This window comes from Hippopotamus amphibius, chromosome 5 (genome assembly GCF_030028045.1).
Source record: "Hippopotamus amphibius kiboko isolate mHipAmp2 chromosome 5, mHipAmp2.hap2, whole genome shotgun sequence".
NCBI lineage: Eukaryota > Metazoa > Chordata > Mammalia > Artiodactyla > Hippopotamidae > Hippopotamus > Hippopotamus amphibius.
The window spans coordinates 152,941,691-152,962,160 of NC_080190.1; the positions used below are offsets into that span (position 1 = coordinate 152,941,691).

Consider the following 20,470-nt stretch of genomic DNA (forward strand, 5'->3'; position numbering starts at 1 on the left):
GTCAAAGTCAGGGCTCTGTGCTATTTGTGCCTGTAACACTCAGAGTCCCTTTGTAGCGCATGGATCTGTGAGTTTACCCTCCCCGAGGAGCACCACCCTGACAAGAAGACTGGGTAGATCCCAGGAATAGCACAAATGCAACCTTCCTTTCTTTTTTTCCTAAAACTGGGCACAGCAGACCAAGGGCTACAGGCCAAGAATGAGGTCTAGTTGAGAAGAGGCTTCAGAGGAGATGGGCTAACGTTTGGCCAAGGAGGGAGTCTTTGTCAATGAAAACCCACACATAAGTTTTGCATTTAGTTTTGGGGAGAATGTCACAGACCACCCATGAGCCCTTTGAGGAAGATGAAATGTTGTGATTCTTTGGTCTTATTTCAGACATTCTTCTCCATATTGGATGCAGTGTTCATTGCTTGGAAGGATAGGCGGCCACTCTTAAATGTTTACAAATGTACGGAGGCAATGCTGTAGAGCAAGGGCACTAGACTTCTGGTCAGATAACATGACCCAGACTTTCACTAATAATTCTTGTGTAATTTCAGACACAGGTCATTTCAACTTCTGAGCTACCAAATCTCATCTGTGGAATGAGGAAAGCTCTATATTGGCAAACTCTGGCCCATGGGCCAAATCCAGCCCACCTCCTCTTTTCATATGGCCCATATGCTAGGAATATTTTTTTATATTCTTTAGGAGTTGAATAAAAAGAAGAATGATATTTTGTGACATATAAAAATCAGATGAAATTCAAATTTCAGCATCCATAAATAACATTTTTTTGGCACACAGACATACCCATATCTTTATATACTGTCTACGGCTGCTTTTGTGCTACAAAGGTAGAGCTGAGTGGTTGAGGCAGGGACCATACGGCCCACAAGCCCAAAATATTTACTTTTTAGCCCTTTATAGAAAAAGTTTGCCAATCCCTCACTATACCTTCTTTGCCTAACTTAGAAAATAGTTGGGAGGAAAGTCCATAAAGCTTATGAAAGAATTTTTCATAGTACAGAGCACTTACAACCCTGGGAAATTATTATTATTGTTACTTTTGTTTTTATATTGGAATCACATTTATGGGAGTCTGAATATCCAACAGTATGACTAACTGATCCCTAAACAATTTGACTCTGAACACTTTTCATTGACTTCTGCATGAATTGTTAGTTGAGAGATGAAAGAGAAAAGGACTGCTGTTTTTAATCTGGCTGCGGTGAAAGTTGTTCCTTCCTCTGCATCAAAAATATAGCTGAGTCCTCGCCTGGGGAATGTATTTGTAACAGAGTGTATATTAACAGAAAGCTGAGAATAATAAGCCACATTGCTTTATAAAAGCATAAGAAAACATCTGCTCTTTGACTGAGATTTGTCCAAATGTAACATCCTAGCTTAAAATGCAGTAAGAGCAAGTTGCTTAGCAAGAATTCATGGAGCGGAACTTCCCTGGTGGTCCAGTAGGTAAGGCTCCATTCTCCCAATGCAGGAGGCCTGGGTTCCATCCCTAGTTGGGAACTAGATCCTACATGCATGCCGCAACTAAGAAGTCTGCATGTCGCAACTAAAGGATCCTGCATGTTGCAACTAAGACCCAGTATAGCCTAAATAAATAAATAAATAATATATATATATATATATATATATTTAAAGAAGTTTAAAAAAAAAAAAAGAATTCGTGGAGAGTCTACTATTTCCAGAGTAATGAGCTATGGAAAGAACTATACAATTGGCAGGTCTTGTCAGGTCTTGTCTTGGACAACCCTCTTTGCCTTTGGGCCACTGTTCGACATTCCCACACCCACATGAATAATATGCATGCCTGAACTTCTAGGCAAAATCCCAATTCCGGACCTTTCTTGAGTTCTTCCCTACACATTGGTTTAGCTGGACAATAGACAGTAGTAGTTGATAAATCTCAACAGATGGGTTGAAGTTCTATTGTAAAGTTACTTGAGTGGCAGGATGAAGTGTTTGTGCTTCATTCCAAAGACAGTGAGGTATTTTAAAGTTTTATAACTGGGGGTGGACAAGGAAATTGGGGCTATATTTCAGGATGATTAATCTGGTAGTTGTGTGTGTAGGATGGATTGGAATGGGAGAAGGCAGAAAGATCAATGGAGTAGTTTTCCCAGTAGACCAGGCAAAGACTAATGAGGCTTTGAACTAGTGTGGGGGCTGAGGGGATAAGACGGAGGGAACAGACATAAGAATCATTGCAGAAGCAACTGATTGACTGTGGGAGTTAAAGAAGAGCTTGAGCTATAGATGCCATTAATGAAGGCAGGCAAATTAGGAGGAGAAGCTGATTTGGGAAGGAGATAGTAAGTTTAGTTTTGGATATGTTGAGTTGAAAGTGTCAGCAGGACATGCAGGTTGAGTGGTCAAAAATAGAGGATAGAGATGCTCTTCTAGAGCCCAGGAGATAGTGGTAGGAGATGGAAAAGGAGGGGCAGGTCTACTCTGACATTGAGCTCAGATGCTGACAGCAAGACAGGAAGAAAGAAACTGGGAGCGATCTAGGAAACCAGTTAAAGATTTCAGGGTTTCATCTTAAGAAACCTACTGAACAAAGGAAAAGACAAGCAAGTAGGGGTAGTGCTGATCAGAAAGAGAAATCGTGGAGGAGAGGATGGCATGGGAGAGGCTGTAAGGATGATAAGGCCAAACAAAAATAGGTCAACAGAGGGACTCAATAAAGCCAAAATACAGATGCAGGAAACAAAGCCAGTTTGTAGTAAACATTGCAATAAAAATTTCATTACCTGGTAGCTCATCAATGTTCCAGAGAGAAGTAAATAATGTTCTCCCAACGTGCTCTATGAAACTTCTTCCTTCTATTTCTCCACTCCAGAGACAGTTTGGCTTTCCTTAAATCTGATTAGACTGAAATCCCCATCGACTCAGTCATATCTTTGTTTTATCACATATGCTTCCTAGCCGCCAAAAGCTGGGGAAGCAAATTTTCTAAAGGAAAACACACCTTTTCCTCTATCAAACCACCAGGTAGTTCAAATAGGCTTTGTTTTCCCCACGTAACTCTGCCTCTCATCACTTTATTTTGTTCTTTTAGTTCAGAGTACATTTTGGGAATGAAAATATTGCAAATGAACTTCACATTCATATTTCTCTAAGCTTGCCTTTTTTTCCCTTCCCTACTTTTTGAGTGACCATTGAGGGTTTCTCGGTCTGTAAAGAATTAGAAGACTGCTTTGGTCCTGCTATTTACCATGCTTTACTCAGCAAGCCTGCTCTTCTGCTCAGAGAGATAACTAGTGTTGTTTTGTTATTAATCAATAGACGAAGCAGCAGAAATTGATGCGCTTTCTGGTCAATTACGTGAGATCATGGTTTCCATGATTAAAGTCCTTTTTCAGTGGTTCTCACTATGACTGTAGGTTGATTTTTCAGTGATAGAAGTCCAAACAGCAAAACCGGAAAACATCTAATTACCCATCACCCATGTGTATATATTCAGTGGATTAGGAAAGTACGTGTGTGTGCGTGCACACTATTTCCATTTGTAAATAATATCAAAATATTAAAAAGCCCCTTGGACAATGACTTTCCTCTAGGTTGTAATAACCAGCACAAGTCTTTCTATGTTATTAGCCAAGATCTGGGCTGCCTAAGCTGTGGGCTGCTCTGGGGCATGAAGACCCTTGAGAGAGACCTGGGTGTGTGTTCAGCCACCAGCTTTGTCTGAGATCCAGAAGGCAGTTTCAGCAAATGGCATTTTACTTGCCCGGTCCCTGAGAGTCAATCCCAGCAGGGCTGAGCTTGGAATCATGTGAGATTGCCAAGTAAGAGAGGAGGTAAGAGGAGACCCAAATGAGGGACAGAGACTGTGGGTGAATCAGAAGGAACACCTGCGTGTCACGAATAAGGAGGAAAGGCAAGACACAGGGCTGTGTGGAGGAGTCTGCAGAATGATTTTTTACTCTCTCAGCCAAATTCACTGGCCCAGTCACGAAGGCAGACGTCTCACCCCACTGTGGAACCTCTAAGTCCCTGCTTCTAATAATTGTAATGCAGCACAATAAAATAAGACGTGCAATTCTTTTATATGGAGTTATATTTATGGAAGACTGAATATCCAACAGCATGACTAACTTTTCCATAAAGAGTTTGAATCTGCAGACATTGCATTGACTGCATGGATGTATTGTTAGTTGAAATTTACACTTCTTAATTATACCATCAAGCCAAGACTGAAGTTCTTGGTACAGAATACTAATATATTACAGAATAGCAGAGCAGCCATCAACATCTTCACAAGGGGGTGAGAATACTGTGGTGGGGTGTTACGTTATTTATGTAACTGTTATGTTATTCCTCGGCCTTGGCCCCCATCGACCTTCACACTTTTCCCCGTGTGCTTGAAACCATTTAGTTTTAGTTTTGCGGGCTCTAGAGCACAGGCTCAGTAGTTGTGGCTTGCGGGCTTAGTTGCTCTGCAGCATGTGGGATCTTCCTGGACTAGGGCTTGAACCTGAGTCCCCTGCATTGGCAGGCAGATTCTTAACCACTGCGCCACCAGGGAAGCCCCAAAATGGGTGTTATTAAAGCAGCAGCATCGCCTGGGAAAGAGCTGGGTCTTCCATAAAGAAACACAAGCAGGATTAGTCAGGTAAATGTTGATACTGAACCACTGGACCTGATAGCTAGGCTTAGGGGTGAATGTGAATTTCGCTGGAGACAGGGCAGGGAGTTAGCAGAATGGCAGCAGGAATGACATGGGAGAGGAGCAGTCTCTGTGCAGAGTGGCACACAGATGTGACCATGAACCTGAGGTCAGAACTAGGAAAACTGGAGGGAGGTGAGGCTGCAGGCATTGGCTTTCAGAGTCTGGTTAGACCCTGGGGGTGGCTGAGTGATGCTGTCCTCCTCTCTCTTGCTTCAGGACTGAGTCTCTTGGGTGCCTGTGATCTCTTCCTGGCCTTAACCTATGCTTTTGGTCCACAGTGGTGGTGTTAGAGGGAGTTTAAAGCTCCTTTGGCAGAAATAATCTTTTCCTGATTGAAGTCCTCACTTAAAACATATCCCCTCCGTTTTCCCAGTGCGAGACCTTTCCGGCATAGCACCATTAGAGGTCTCCAGGCAACAGCTGCTCCTGACATAATGCTTAATCACTTCACGCGCAACAATGGGAGCTCATGGGAAGTGCTGAGAGACCAGCACAAGCCAGATTACAATCAGGGGCTGGAGTTTCCCATCAATACACAAATCCGTAAATATTTAGTCTTGGCAGAAATGCTTTGGATGGCTGCTCACCTTCTTTCCAAAATGCTTCCTTTTCTCAGTTCACTTAATTACAGTAGGGAGAATGTCTCGTTTTTTCTTTAGCAGTTGCTAAATCTCTCTTTTATCAGAGAAGTTATGAGCCAGCCAGAGCTGGAGTAAGAGACGGTCAGTTAGAGGACTCTTCTTTGGCGTCCTTTTATAAAAGGATGTGAAAACCTCACAGGAATAAAACAGAAATGCCCTCTTTTATCCAGGATTCCACATGTGACTCCTTACAGAACAGGCAGCTTCTTCCAAAGGAGGCAATGACTTCAAAAGAAAAGGAAAAGGCAACGCTGAGAGCAAACACACACGTGTAAATGGGGTAATACCTTGAATACATTAAATAGTGTGTTTTTTTATTCCTTGGTTTCACATGTCTTGTTCCCTGGTAGCCACCTGACTCAGAGTACAGACTCAGAGAAAGTGGCACTGAACATTCTAGCTTGGGAGGGAGAAAGAGGTGGTGTAGAGGAAGTTCTAATTTGAAAAGAATAGAATATAGAAACCTTAATTCTTTCACCTCCCAGTTCATCATCAAAAGGAGGAGAGAATGGAAGTAAAAGTCAAAATAAGAGTTGAGACTTTTCCATTCTGCACTAAGAGTCTAACAGACAGATGCAGCCACTGTGGAAAACAGTATGGAAGTTCCTCAGAAAGCTAAAAGTAGAATTACCAAATGATCCAACAATCCCACTTCTGGACGCATATCTAGACAAAACTACAATTCAAAATTATATGTTCATAGCACCCCTATGTACATAGCAGCACTATTCACAATAGTTAAGACATGGAAACAACCTAAATGTCCATCGACAGATGAATGGATGAAGAAGATGTGGTATGTGTGTGTACACACACACACACACACACAATGGAATACTACTCTGCCATAAAAAGAACAAAATAATGCCATTTGCAGCAACATGGATGCAACTAGAGATCATCATACTAAGTGAAGTAAGTCAGAAAAAGAAAGACAAATGCCATATGATATCACTTATATGTGGAATCTAAAATATGACACAAATGAACCTATTTATGAAACAGAAACAGAAACATGGACATAGAGATTAGACTGGTGGTTGCCAAGGGGGAGGGGGTTGGGGGAAGGATGGAGTGGAGGCTTGGAGTTAGCAGATGTAAGCTTTTATAGAGAGAATGGATAAACAACAAGGTCCTACTGTTTAGCACAGAGAACTGTATCCAATATCCTATGATAAACCATAATGGACAAGAATATTAAAAGAAGAACGTGTGTGTGTATCTATATCTACATCTATATCTATATCTACATCGATATCTATATCTGAATCACTCTGCTGTACAGCAGTAATTAACACCACATTGTAAATCAACTATACTTCAATAAAAGAAAAATTAAAAAAAAAACTAACAGAGATGAATTAGGTGAGTTGAGGGAAGGTCTAAAAGTTGAGGTATTTTTTGACTTACGTTTCCATTATAGGATCTGAGAAGAAACCAACTTTCACAGTAGCTCCCCGCCGCGCCAACCTGTAGTGGTCACCTCAGAATAAAATCCTTGATGTACAGTGTTTATGCAGAGAGAGGACGCCATTTCTGCAGTGTGGAAGGTGTCAAGACATTGTCACACATTCTGCAGAGATGTGGGAAGTGGCTGGTGGTGCTTGGTGGTGTGCTAACCAGGAGAGATGTCATAGGGTGTGAAGAGACCCTAACAGCTGACTACTGGTGAGCAGACCATTCTGCTGGGGATCAACAGAGAGTTACAGTGAGACCTCAGGGGTGTACATGACACCAGCAATTACCAAGGAGGGGCCAGTTCAGCAGGAGTGATCATGGGACACTGATCAAAGTAAGAGAACCAATATAGATTTTATCATTTGATGTCAGCAGGATGACTCGTAACCAGGCTGCCAAAGACCACAATCCCAGTCATCAAGGTGACCAGGGAACACAAGGATTTATGTGATGGGAAAATGATACCTCCTCTCTCTGCCACCCGGAGGCCATGTGAGCCCTCCTTCCTTCATCCCCTCAACAATCACCTGCCATCTTGAAGAGAAGCAAGGGGAGAGGAAGGAAATATGCAAGAGGAAGGCTGAACAAGCTTGGATCATGTAAAGAGATTGTTCAGTTTATTGGGTTGGGCCAAATTTAAGAGACAAAATTGATTTTGTTTCCCCTTTACTATCCAATAAGGTAAGGGCTTGTGACGAAGATTAGATTAACTCTGGGAAATGAGGAAGCTCAGTATCTTTATACATCTGAATGTTTAATTTTGACCTCACTATATTTTCTATTTATTTTTCTATTTTGTTTTATCATCTAAATTTTAAGAACTTTAATATGTCTCCTAAGAAGTTGTCTGGGTCAGAAAAATTGCAGAACTAAACTGGAGACCATGAGCTACGGAAAAGTGAGAGAGATGTCCTCTGAAAGTGAGAAAGATGTCCCAATGTTAAACTTGGAAACAGTTTAAAGAACCTTATACTTATCTAAATACATGTATATACAGGTATACATCCATGTTTAGCAAGAATGTGTGTCTAACATCTGAGTTATTACTGATAGAAAAATCAGTGAAATGAGTTAAAAAATCATGAAGTAAATTCCTTATTTGGAACATATAAAGGAAGAATATGATTTATATTAATACAAAATATTTATTTCCTTTTATGGTAAATAAATGAATGGACACCAAATTATTAGCTTGCCCCTTCTTAGCTTGTCCTGACCTAAGACCTAGAGTTTTCTGCAGGCGGGAGCAATAGGAGCACCAGCCAGAAGTAGTGGAACCACCCTGACCTGGACACCTGTTGTACTGTCTGCTCTTCCCACATTCCAGTTTTTTTTGGAACCCTCTCCCCTTGATTTATACTGTCACCATAAGTGCAGCCAATCCCCCCAGCCCCACCATGTCCTCACTCTCTGGCTACAATTGGATGGTCCATGTTGGACAAATAATACAAGCTGGGGCAATCGGTTTCTTCTCCAGAAATGTTGAAACCAAGAAGGAGGAGAGAACTCAGTCTTTTCTGTATGGCTAATATAAGCCTTAAGAAGCAGGTTAGCAGATAATCCCATATCTGCACATGGGATCAGATGCAGAGGTTGCAGAAGATGTCCTAAGGAATATGGAACTCCATTTATAAATAGAACTAGGGCTGGCAAAGCCTGGTCTGATCAGCTCTCAGCAAAATTGAGAAAACTGGGAAGTCTGCCACTGATGTGTCCCATCACCCCATTCTGGCACTACTACTTTCCTCAACACTTCATTTGGGCCCCCATTTGCTCTTAAATGACTTTTTTAGTCTCTGCTTTCAGCTGTTAATTCATGTGTTGGTGAAACACATCTTACAGAACACAGAAAGGCTTTATCTTGGGTATTAGGGGAACATTTTCTTTCTCTCTCTCGTAGGCCCATGGGACGTCAAACTCGCAGCCTCACGTTGAGTGGAGCAGCAACACAGGGAAGAGACTCCAGCCAAACCAAGACTGGGCAGTTAGTGCAAGAAGGAGAGCACCTTCTTTCCCTGTCCTGTTGCTCAACGGTCCTGAGGAAAAAGCAAGCTGCTTAGAAAGCTCTGCAGTTTCTGTGTTTAGTCCACTGAGTCTCCCTACTCTATCCATTGCTTGTTGATTTGCTATCTTCTCTGTCTCAAAGCTTATTGAGATTTTAAATTATAAGATGAGGAGAAGTGGTGGAAATAGCTCCTTTCTTGACATAAGGGACCTGGTGACCCAGATGCTATTTGGCTGCTGTTGTGGGCATTTGTGGTTTTTACCACCCAACATTTCCTGGTAACAGAATGATGATTTTCCTCTGAAGAACCAGTCTAATCCCATTCTCACTCCACACATTTCAGATGGAGTTGATTCCTACTGGATCAAGGTGAGTGTGTGACACAGACTGGGCCAATTGGAACATCCATTCTCCAGGCAAGCATGATTTGACTGAAGACTGGTCACATGACCCACCAGTGTCAGTGAGATCCAATGAGGATTGTTCTAAGACTTGTGGGAGAGATGCATACTTTTTTCCTTTTCCTTCTGGGATATTTGGTAATAAGAAAGAAGCTGGCCTAGACTTAAAGGGATCACTTTGTGGAGCCTGAAGGTAATTTCCAATGATGTGGAAAGGCAAAATTGAGAGATAAACAGAAGCCAATGCTTGATGACATCTTTTGAGCTCCTGTATCTAGTGTTTCCTGCAAACCTCCTCTGCTGGATTTTAATCATACAAATCAATAGATGATTTTCATGCTTACGCCACTTAGAGGGCTATTTTTACTTTTTAAAAAATCTCTTTAAAAGGGTCCTATCAATTCACCATCTCTCTGTGACTTTGGGAAAAGTATGCAATCTCTGTAGGGCTCAATTTTTTTCATTCATTCATTCATTCAAGATATAAAACTTTAGTATATACCAACAAACATTACTCATTCCCTATGTCCAGAACTGAAGAGGACAGCACGTGTGATCCCCTTCCAGCTTCAGCCTTCATGTGTCTCAATGATTTGGGTCACATGTTATCCTTGGATCACTCACTATGTCCAGGAGAATGTGATGCTCTAATTGACCAAGTTTGATTGTGTGATTTCTATGGGCCCTTCTATTCTACCCTTTTAAGTCTGTAAATAGATTGGCTTTCAAGTTTAACGAGAATCCACTTTAACAGCACAAGGGAAGTCTATACAATCTAAAGTGGTCATGCACCCTGGAGGACTCCCATTTCTTTGACACCCTGACAATGCAGATGCCGATGGGTAAGGTCTTATTCTGATGAAGCTATTCAGTCTTTTGTTGACACTTAGAAAATGTTAAGTAATCATTTTCTAACTTTGGGTGACTACGTACAAGCAGGGTAGTAATTTTATTGATCAGTATCTCCTGTTTCTCATTTCTCCCATAAAAGAAAAATTGTCCTAGTCATACCAAATGTCCTAGTCATACCAAATATCCTTTTAAAAATAATATTTTATTGATCAGAGGGAGAGAAGTGAGGGACTTCTTAATTGAAAGCAATTTTAGGTGACTAATTTCACCAAATAATGGAGTATTCCAAATTAACTATAGTGGTGAAGAGGAGAACAACTCTATAAAAACTTGCCTACTGTTTCCAAGCAGATCAGAAATAGCTTGGACCTTATAAGATTTTGAACAGATTTATTTTTTATATAAGAAGTAAAAAAAATCTTGGAAGCCATTCCTAATGAAAATCAATCTTTTTGTTCTATTATGCATTGATGAAAGAAGTATCATGATCATTAGAATGATTGAAGTCTGAATTCTTTTTAATGAATATTACATTTCTACCCATTAACAGGAGGCAATGCAGCCGGCCAGACTTGAACCCAGTTTTCATTCCCTGTAGTGTTTCCATTCCTTATAGTGTTTCCATCAGGGGTTCTAGGAGTCAGCTCCTTGAAGCCTGCCTATAGTGTTGTAGTAGGAGGAGTGTTTCACTAGCAAAATCTAATGACAGGCAAAATAAAAGCAAGAAAGGGCTTCAGATCCAAACAGACTTGCTAAAAGTGAGCAAATGGGGTGATTATTTTAAAACAAGGGTGATCATGGCTTTAAGTAATTGGAAGAAGAGTTGTACTGCGATGGCATTCTCTCCCACCTCATCTCTTCTCCACATGCAGCATTTGGGCACTTAATTATAATCTTTAACTTCTCAATTGCTTCCCTCCACAAGGTCATCCCATCTCAGTGAACAACACTATCTTCTCTATCAACTGCCCTTGGTTCTTCCCCATGCTCCTCTTCAACCCTCACCTACTCTATCTCCAAGATGTATCTAACTTTCTTCCCAAATATCTCTTGAACTCTCCCTTTCTTGCTATCCATTTTGCTACTTTCTTGCCTCAGGGAATTAGCCATAGAATACTTTCATAGTTTTGTATACTGAGTGTTTTTTATCTTTTTATTTTATTACAGAGCAATTCAAATGCATTATTAAAAAACACACAAGAAAATACATACAATAATAGAAAACTATAAACAATAGCTATAACCCCATCCACATTTCAGATTCCTCTTTATAAAGAATTAGAAAAGAGACTATAAAAAACAGGGATGGTGGAAGAAAGATGGCGGCAATGTAGAAGGACGGGGAATGTATCCCTCTCCACAGATGCATTAGGAATACATCAAAAGATGCAATAATTCCCACAGAGAACCAGCTGAACACCAGCAGACGACCTTGGACACCAGAAAGGACTGCAAAGATCCTGACATAACTGGGACAAGCAACTGCTGAAGTCTGGACTACTCCATCAGAAGTCAAGTAGGAGGCTCTGGGGTGGGAGCACTGAATCCAGGATGCTAGACTACTAGGGAGTCCTCAGACACAGGGAGGATTAACTGCAGAGAACTCCCACGCAGCTCTGTATCAGAGTCTAAGACGCGGCTTCATCCAACTGTCTGCAACTGCCAGTGCTGGACACCTCACACCAAACTACAAACAAGACAGGAACACAAAACCACCCATCAGCACACAGACTACCTAAAGCCATATTAACCTCACAGATACCCTAAAACACACCTCCTGACAAGGCCCTCCTCATCAGAGAGAAAAGACACAGAGCCACATACCAGAAAGCAGACAGCAGACCCCACCTCCCCCACCAGGAAGCCTACTCAAGACACTGGACAAACCCCACCACAGGGGGCAGAGGACAGAAACAAGAGGAATTACTACTAGGCAGCATAGGGAAAGGAGACAGCAAATCCTACAATTCAGACAAAATGAGAAAAAAGAGAAACACCATGCAGGCAAATGAGCAGGAAAAAAACGCACAATACCAAATAAATGAAGAGGAAATAGGAAAATTGCCGGAAAAAAAATCAGAGTAATGATAGCAAAGATGATCAAAAATCTCAACAACAAAATACAGAAAATACAAGAAACAGTTAATAAGGACTCAGAAGAACTAAAGAGCAAACAAACAGTAATGGACAACAAAATAACCGAAATTAAAAATACCCTAGATGTTATAAACAGCAGAATAACTGAGGCAGAAGAAAGAATAAGTGAGTTGGACGATATGGGGGAAATAACTGCCATAGAGCAGGAAAGAGAAAAAAGAATAAAAAGAATGGAAGACAGGCTCAGAGACCTTGGTGACAACAATAAGTGCACCAACATTTAAATCATAGGCATTCTAGAAGAAGAAGAAAGAAAGAAAGGGTCTGAGAAAATATTTGAAGAGGTTATAGTGGAAAACTTCCCCAAGATGGGAAAGGAAATAATTAATCAAGTCCAAGAAGCGCAGCGAGTCCCATACAGAATAAACCCAAGGAGAAATACACCAAGGCACAGATTAATCAAACTAATGACAATTAAACACAAAGAAAAAATATTAAAAGCAGCAAGAGAAAAGCAACAAATAACATATAAGGGAAAACCCATAAGGATAACAGCTGACCTTTCTACAGAAACTCTGCAGGCCAGAAGGGAATGGCAGGATATACTGAAAGTCCTGAAAGAGAAACAGAAAAACCTACAGCCAAGAATACTCTACCCAGCAAGAATCTCATTCAGATTTGATGGAGAAATCAAAGCCTTACAGACAAGCAAAAGTTAAGAGAATTCAGCACCACCAAACTAGCCTTACAACAATTGCTAAAGGAACTTTCCTAAGTAGGAAACACAAGAGAAGGAAAAGACATACAAAAACAAACCCAAAACAATTAAGAAAATGGTAATAGGAACATACATGTCAATAATCACCTTAAATGTAAATGGATTAAATGCTCTAGCCAAAAGACAAACACTGGCCGAATGGATACAAAAACAAGACCCTTCTATATGCTGTCTACAAGAAACTCACTTCAGACCAAGGGACACATATAGACTGAAAGTAAAGGGATGGAAAAAGATATTCCATGCAGATGGAAGTCAAAAGAAGCCTGGAGTAGCAATACTCATATCAGACAAATTAGACTTTAAAGACTATTACGAGAGACAAAGGACACTACATAATGATCAAGGGATCAATCCAAGAAGCACATATGATAATTGTAAATATCTATGCACCCAACATAGGAGCACCTCAATACAGAAGGCAAATGCTAACAGCCGTAAAAGGGGAAATTGACAGTAACACAATAATAGTAGGAGACTTGAACACCCCACTTACGTCAATGGACAAATCACCCAAACAGAAAATAAATAAGGACACACAAGCTTTAAATGACACATTAGACCATCTTGACTTAATTGATACTTATAGGACATTCCATCCAAAAACGACAGAATACACTTTCTTCTCAAGTGCACACAGAACATTTTCCAGGATAGATCACATGTTGGGTCACAAAACAAGCCTTGGTAAATTCAGGAAAACTGAAATTATATCAGGCATCTTCTCTGACCACAAGGCCATGACACTAGATATCAATTACAGGAAAAAAAACTGCAAAAAATACAAACACATGGAAGCTAAACAATACGCTATTAAACAACCAAGAAATCACTAAAGAAATCAAAGAGAAAACCAAAAATATCTAGAAAAAAATGACAATGAGAACACAACAACCCAAAACCTATGGGATGCAGCAAAAGCAGTTCTAAGAGGGAAGTTTATAGCAATACAATTCTACTACAAAAAACAATAAAAATACTGAATAAACAACCTAACCTTACATCTAAAACAATTAGAGAAAGAAGAACAAAAACCCCCAAAGTGAACAGAAGGAAAGAAATCATAAAGATCAGAGCAGAAATAAATGAAAAAGGAAGGAAACAATAGCAAAGATCAATGAAACTAAAATCTGGTTCTTTGAGAAGATAAACAAAATTGATAAACCATTAGCCAGACTCCTCAGGAAACAATGGGAGAAGATGCAAATCAACAGAATTAGAAATGAAAAAGGAGAAGTAACAACGGACACCTCAGAAATACAAAAGATCATGAGAGATTACTACAAGCAACTATATGCCAATCAATTGGATAACCTGGAAGAAATGGATAAATTCTTAGAAAAATACAATCTTCCAAGACTGAACCAGGAAGAAATAGAAAATATGAAGAGACCAATCACAAGTACGGAAATTGAGACTGTGATTAAAAATCTCCCAACAAACAAAAGCCCAGGGCCAGATGGTTTCACAGGCGAATTCTATCAAACAGTTAGAGAAGAGCTAACACCTATCCTTCTCAAACTCTTCCAGAATATAGCAGAAGGAGGAATATTCCCAAACTCATTCTACAAGGCCACCATCACCCTGATACCAAAACCAGGCAAAGATGTCACAAAAAAAGAAAATTACAGGCCAAATATCACTGATGAATATAGGTGCAAAAATCCTCAACAAAATATTAGCTAAGAGAATCCAACAGTACATTAAAAAGATCATACACCATGATCAAGTGGGGGTTATCCCTGGGATACAAGGATTCTTCAATATATGCAAATCAATCAATGTGATACATCATATCAACAAATTGAATGATAAAAATCATATGGTAATCTCAGTAGATGCAGAAAAAGCTTTTGACAAAATTCAACATCCATTTATGATAAAAACGCTCCAGAAAATGGGCATAGAAGGAAATTACCTCAACATAATAAAAGCCATAGATGAGAAACCAAAAGCCAACATTGTTCTAAATGGTGAAAAACAGAAGGAATTCCCTCTAAGCACAGGAACAAGACAAGGGTGCCCACTCTCACCACTATTATTCAACATAGTTTTCGAAGTTTTAGCCATAGCAATCAGAGAAGAAAATGAAATAAAAGGAATACAAACTGGAAAAGAAGAAGTAAAACTGTCATTCTTTGCAGATGACATGATATTATACATAGAAAACCCTAAAGATTCTACCAGGAAACTGCTAGCACTAATTGATGAATTTAGTAAAGTAGCAGGATACAAAATTAATGCACAGAAATCTCTTCCATTCCTATACACTAACAATGAAGGATCAGAAAGAGAAATTAAGGAAACTCTTCCATTTACCACTGCAACAAAAAGAATAAAATACCTAAGAATAAACCTGCCTAAGGAGGCAAAAGATCTGTATGCAGAAAACTATAAGACACTGATGAAAGAAATTGAAGATGATACAAACAGATGGAGGGACATACCATGTTCTTGGATTGGAAGAATCAACATTGTGAAAATGACTATACCACCCAAAGTAATTTACAGATTCAATGCAATCCATATCAAATTACCAATGGCATTCTTCACAGAACTAGAACAAGAAATCTTACAGTTTGTATGGAAAATGCAAAAGACCTCGAATAGCCAAAGCAATCTTGAGAAGGAAAGACAGAGTTGGTGGAATTAGGCTTCCTAACTTCAAACTATACTACAAGGCCACAGTGATCAAGACAGTATGGTACTGGCACAAAAATAGAAAGCAAGATCAATGGAACAGAATAGAGAACCCAGAGGCAAACCCATGCACATATATATGGGCATCTTATCTTTGACAAAGGAGGCAAGAATATATAATGGAAAAAAGACCGCCTCTTCAATAAGTGGTGCTGGGAAAATTGGACAGCAACATATAAAAGAATGTAATTAGAACACTTCCTGACACCATACAGAAAAATAAACTCCAAATGGATTAAAGACCTACATGTAAGGCCAGACACTATAAAACTCCTAGAGGAAAACACAGGCAGAATACTCTACGACATACATCAAAGCAAGATCCTTTTTGACCCACCTCCTAGAATAATGGAAATAAAATCAAGAATAAACAAATGGCACCTAATGAAACTTAAAAGCTTTTGCCCAGCAAAAGAAACCATAAACAAGACTAGAAGACAACCCTCAGAATGGGAGAAAATACTTGCTAACGAAGCAACTGACAAAGGACTAATCTCCAAAAAAAAGGACTAATCTCCAAAATATACAAGCAGCTCATGCAGCTTAATACCAAAAAAGCAAATAACCCAATCCACAAATGGGTAGAAGACCTAAATAGACATTTCTCCAAAGAAGACATGCAGATGGCTAACAAACACATGGAAAGATGCTCAACATCACTAATCATTAGAGAAATGCAAGTCAAAGCCACAATGAGGTATCACCTCACACTAGTCAGAATGGCCATCATCAAAACATCTAGAAACAATAAATGTTGGAGAAGGTGTGGAGAAAAGGGAACTCTCCTGCACTGTTGGTGGGAATGTAAGCTTGTACAGCCACTATGGAAAACGGTTTGGAGGTTCCATAAAATCTAAAAATGAAACTACCATATGATCCAGTAATCCCACTCCTGGGCACATACCCAGAGAAAACCATAATCCAAAAAGAAACATGTACCACAATGTTCATTGCAGCACTATTTACAATAGCCAGGACATGGAAACAACCTAAATGCCCATCAACAGATGAATGGATAAAGAAGATGTGGCACATATATACAATGGAGTATTACTCAGCCATAGAAAGGAATAAAATGGAGCTATATGTAATGAGGTGGATAGACCTAGAGTCTGTCAAACAGAGTGAAGAAGGACAGAAAGAGAAAAACAAATACTGTATGCTAACTCATATATACAGAATCTAAAAAAAAAAAAATGGTACTGATGAACCCAGTGACAGGGCAAGAATAAGGATGCAGATGCAGAGAATGGACTGGAGAAAACAGGGTTGGGGAGGCGGGGGGCAAAGGGGAAGCTGGGATGAAGTGAGAGAGTAGCATAGACATATATACACTGCCAACTGTAAAATAGATAGCTAGTGGGAAGTTGCTGTATAACAAAGGGAGATCAACTCGATGATGGGTAATGCCTTAGAGGGCCAGGACAGGGAGGATGCGAGGGAGTCGCGTCAGGGAGGGAATATGGGGATATATGTATAAATACAGTTGATTCACTTTGGTGTACCTCAAAAACTGGTACAAGAGTGTAAAGCAATTATATTCCAATAAAGAGCTTAAAAAAATGTAAGCAAACAACAACAACAACAACAACAACAACAACAACAAACAGGGACTTCCCTGCCGGGTCAGTGGTTAAAACATCATGCTTCCACTGCAGGTGGCACGGGTTCAATCCCTGATTGGGGCAGTAAGATCCTACGTGCTGTGCCGCACAGCCAAAAAAACAGAAAAACAAACAAACAAACCATCCCCCAAACAACAAAACAAAATTGCTTAAAGTTACATCAACTTTTGCAAAACCATCTCAGAGTTTTCCAAAATCTAAACTATTGGGGATATTTATTTTCAACAAAAGAGTTATTTCAGTAATTATTGAGCACCACATTTCAGAGTCTTCAGCACATAGCAAGCGCTAGGACAATATTTGTTCAACTGAAACTCAAATGATGGAAAAATTATCACATGAATGTGTAATGAGAAATAATATTTTGATGGGCCCTCAGGGGTCAGTGGACCCAATTTAAAGAGTTAGGGACTACTTCTAACATTTGTGGGGTCCCAGAGAAGGGTACAATGGAGGCCTAGAAAACGTTTAAATTTTTTAGTTTTAAATCAAGTTAACAAACTTTGAATATTTTATCTTGTCTTGGTAATGCACCTTCATCATAACTTGCAAGGCTAGATTTGAATTTGGAATTCTTAAATTCTTCAGACTTCTGCTCTGGAATTTGATGGTGCTGGGAAAACCCATGAGTCACCGGCTTTGTCTGTCCACAGTGGCTGTGTCCTGCATTCCGGGGTACCTTTGTTGCCCAGGGTTGGGAGCACTGGCAGTGTGGTTTTTCCATGGAGGGAATGGACCCCAAGAAGCTCACACATGCCCTGGAAGTGGGTTTACTCATTTTTTGGGGCTGATTTTTATTATTTATTTACTTACTGAATCTTTATTGGAGTATAACTGCCTTACAGTATTGTGTCAGTTTCTGCTGCACAACCAAGTGAATCAGCCACACGTATACATATATGTGCATATTCCCTCCCTCCCAACCTCCCTATCCCACTCCTTTAGGTCTTTACAAAGCAACAAGCTGATCTCCCTATGCTCTGTAGTAGCTTCCCACTAGCCATCTATTTTACATTTGGTAGTGTGTATATGTCAATGCTACTCTCTCACTACATCCCAGCTTCCCCTCCCCTTGGTGTCCTCAAGTCCGTGCTCTACATCTGCATCTCTATTCCTACCCTGCCACTAAGTTCATCAGTACCGTTTTTCTAGATTCCATATATATGTGTTAGCATACGGTATTTGTTTTTCTCTTTCTGGCTTACTTCACTCTGTATGACAGACTCTAGGTCCATCCACCTCAGGGGTTTACTCTTTAGTTGTGGTGTGGTTTACATGTATAATTAAGTTTATTAATCACCTCTTCCTCTCAAAAACTAACACATCTTGATTTTTATCCACGTCTACATGATTCTTTCACATTCAGTTTCTTCATTTACTTCTGGGAGAAAACTTTCATGCTCTATTGTTTCCTGCATCTGTATTGCAGGATAAAACTGAAATTAATCACTGGCTCAGAGACGCATCCTCTTAGGAGATCTATATCTATTAATGACTGCTGAGAAACAGTCCCCTCCAAAACTGAGTGGCTCAAACAACGTCTTATTTTTTCTTACAGTTCTGTGGGTTGGCAGTGCAGTTCCACTGCTAGTTTCGCCTGAGCTTGCTCAGGTGGCTGCGTTCAGCCAACTGCAGGGCTGGCTGGCCTGGTAGGTCCCCTATGGCCTCACTCACATCCCTGGCTATTGGTGCTGGCTGCAGATGGAGACACCCAGCTCTCCTCCACATGGTTTCTTAGCATCTGCTAAGCTAGACCACCTTCCTTCCATGGCTGGTCAGGGCAGTGTTCCAAAAGGGCAAAAACAGAAGCTGCAAAGTCTCCTAAAGTCTAAGCTCTAGAATCCCCGTGACATCACTTCTCTCACATTCTATTTATTGGTCAAAGCAGGGCACAATGCCAGCCCACAGTTAACTCCACATTTAGATGGGAGTAGTTGCAAAATAATGTTTTTTTTGTTTTTCCAGTCTGTCATAGGATCTTAGTTTCTTTGTTTATCTGAAGAGTAGATTATTAAAAAGTATCATTTAGATAGTTTCAGCAAATCACCTTCCCATCATCATTCTACATTTCTGTCTGTCTTCCTAAATTTTAAAATAACTCATTCCAAATGTTAATGATGGATTATAACAGCAAAATTATGATTTAATAATTACAAAATAATAAGGAATTCTAAGATTTTTAGAAGTTGGAATTTGTCTACAAATTTATGCTTTGAACATTTAAAAAAACCTAATTGGTAGAAAATAATTTGTGGCAGCAAGATAGTTATACCTAAAACACCTAGAGAATAAACTGACACCAGAAATCTTATTTTCAATGATTCTTTGTATAAAAGAAGAACTGGGAAAAGACTAGAACTCAATTCCCTAGAGAAGTAATAGACAGTGGAATGAAAACATGTTTAATATTACTAGTAATAAAAGAAATACAAATCAAAGTAATTTTTTTCATCAATGAAATGGCAAAAATTAAAAATATAGAAATACCTGGCATTGGTGAGTTTGCACTGAAATGCAAACTCTGGAGGAGAATTTGGTATATATACCAAGAACTTTAAAATGTGTTTAGATCTTGTAATCTAGTAATTCTAACTCTAGGAATTAATAATACAAAATATAAGCACAAAAATTTTGATACATGAGAATATTTAGAGGAGAAAAAATAATTTATATGTTTCAAATAAATTATAACATATCCTGTTGACAAAATGCTACAAGGTCATAAAAAATTATGCCCCAGGAAAACTTTTTTTTTTAATTTTTATTTTTTGCCACACTGTCTGGCTTGTGGGAACTTCGTTCCCCAACCAGGGATTGAACCTGGGCCCATGGCAGTGAAAGTGCCAAGTCCTAACCACTGGACTGCCAGGGAATTCCCCGGAAAACTTTTAATAACATAGAAAAATGGTCATTGGTGTAACGCTAGCTAAAAGTTTAATATGCAAAGCTATCGGTATATTTCCCATTTTAATATACATGCTAGTTGATCTTTAATTGCTTGCCTCCCATCAGATAGATTTTCCACTCTTGTCTGCCCTGCTGTGTGCCCCGAAGGGCTGACTCCTATAAACTATATTTCGGATGCTTCTTCATCAGTGGTCTTCCAATTGGTTGTGGCCAATGGAAGGTACTACCTTACGATTGGACGGCTGGAGAAGAAAGTGATCTGGTGTTTGATTTCTTTCTCTTTTGGCACCAAATCTATGACTTGCTCTGATTACAACTCCTGCCA

At 39.6% G+C, this 20,470-nt stretch overlaps 1 non-coding gene across 1 annotated transcript; it reads right to left on the bottom strand.

Moving 5' to 3' along the window:
• Window positions 1–20,037: 20,037 nt before the first annotated feature.
• Window positions 20,038–20,110, bottom strand: TRNAE-UUC (transfer RNA glutamic acid (anticodon UUC)). The gene has a single exon. It is a non-coding gene; the product is annotated as a tRNA-Glu (tRNA).
• Window positions 20,111–20,470: the final 360 nt, after the last annotated feature.